We start from the raw sequence: 2,309 nt of genomic DNA, 5'->3' as shown, positions 1-2,309 counted from the left end.
AAAGGGGAAAAACAGGACATATGAACATGCGCGGCAGAAGAAAAAAGAGCGAAGGATATAATCGCACATTGAAAACTGAAGTAAAAAAGTAAAAGGCAGAAAGGCAGGTGTAGAACCAAGAAAACAACAAAAGCACCGAAAACAGGGAACAGCGGCAGCTCGAGTGTGATGACAGTGGAAAAAAAAAACCAAAAAACAAAAAAAAACGAACACGTGCAGTAGCGCTACATGCATAAATGCGAAAGATAGAACAAACAGAAGGCCGCAACTGGATGCAGTGGCATATGGAAAAAGCGTGAAGGGTCCGCGCGAGTGCGCGAGGCAATGGAGAAAGGGCCATGGCAATGCGCATATCAGAACGAGGCACGGTGGTGAAAAAGAGGGAGAAAAGCAGCAGCAAGCACGCGCGGGACTGCGTGAACAGGATTGCACGGAAACATACACAACCTCCAACTACGGCATGTCGAGGAGCAACAACCAAAAGCTCGCGAAGCGCGCAGTAGCAAGCGCCAAAGGGGAAAAAACGAGTCGGCATGGCGCACGGTGCTGGAAAAAGTGCGCAACGCGGCTTCAGTGCACTGCAAGGTCCGGGCACCGCGCGCACGTGAACACAACCGGGTGTGGACAGGCAACGCGCAGGCAGGGCGGCACCAGTAGGGCATGAAACGCTATGCGCAACAAGCGCAGGAGAACAGGAATAGAACAATGCTGCATGCAGGCCTCACATGTAGTGGACACACGAGTTACCAAATCACAGGCGTCAAGATGACAGCAAAGAGTGGCGCACAATAGAAGGGATGACCAAAACCGTAAGGTACAACGTGCAGCAGGCAAGAACAGTGCACGAGCACCCGAGGCGTGCAGTGCACTCCCCACGGCAGAGCACCAAGAACTTCGCGGCGTGCGCCGTGAACGCGCCCTGCGCCCCCAACGCGCCGCGCGCCTGGTATCAGATGCGCACGGGAGCAGCATGCATCACATGCACGCCAATGAGCCGACCGCGTGCGCCAGGGGCGCGCGCACTATGCGCCGCGTGTACCACCGTCGCAGCATGTGGTCGCCATGCGCGATAGAGTGGTGTCAGCACCGCACGCGCAGTATAGAACCGTGCGCCTGGAACACAACGCAGCCTTGCGCATCATGTACGTGGCATGCGCACAAGCCTGCAGCAGCAGCCACCGCGCGCAACGTAACCACCACACAGGCCACACGAGCGCACGCCCAAAACGCACGATGCGTGCACCGTGTGGACATAAGAGACATACAGCGTGGGATGGTGGCGACGGTACCGCGGGCTGCGCGCACAAGAGCACGAGTCAGGCATCATATGCACCGCGAGTAGCGACACTACACGGGGCACCCGCGCGCACCCATCAGTAGCTGGAGCAGCATAATGTATGGTCCTCATGCGATGGCGAGCACGCTGCGCACGCAGGGCTCGTGTTGCCACGCCGTACGAGGTATTCATGGACACCACCGTGACGCATGGACATAACGCGCGGGAACAACACCGAACAAGCACATAGCACATCTTCGCTCAGCGCAATGCACCATTGCCCAGAGCACGCCACCGGCTCCGTCACGACCATGAGTGTGCAGTCGAGCGGGCATGAGTACGCGCGACGAGTTTACGAATTTATGCATAACGAATTATATGTGGACCATTGCTCAAAAAGATTTGAGCAGCTTCCGGAAGCACAGGTCCGGAGCCTGCCCTACCCTCGTTCAGCGGGGCTGTAACTGTAGATGCTGCTACACTTGGCCGCGTACCAACATATGGGTTCATATTACATGCTACACATCGTATGCTGTTATTATCGTGTACATAATAATAGTGCCAAAAAAGGGGGATATTATTGCATCGCCAGAATTTTTGAAGCGTTATAAGGAAAAAAAATACACGCAACAACATTCTACATAGTACACAAAATCCCTTTATGTAATGTATTAGCAGTAATCATCACGTAGGTATTGTTACATTTTGGATATGAAATAATAGTTCCTTATATATGTGCAATATGGGGACCCTTTTCCCCTTTTTCTTCTAAATTGGGTTCCTCATCCATAATATCAATAAATACTTGATCATATGAACAAATAATAAAACATAAACACAAACCATGTATGTTGGTAAGAGCGCAAGGAACATTATAATATAGAAAGCGGAACTATAGGATACATGCTTTAAAGGAAACATATGCCTATCACACAAAATCTGTACGACATGATGAGATTGTCGATCCTGTAACCACACGAATAACATATCCTAACGTCAACATAATCTACGAGAAATACAATACGGCACGTAC

Source organism: Plasmodium fragile (assembly GCF_000956335.1).
Source record: "Plasmodium fragile strain nilgiri unplaced genomic scaffold supercont1.149, whole genome shotgun sequence".
NCBI lineage: Eukaryota > Apicomplexa > Aconoidasida > Haemosporida > Plasmodiidae > Plasmodium > Plasmodium fragile.
Note: the sequence above shows the minus strand (reverse complement) of the source record.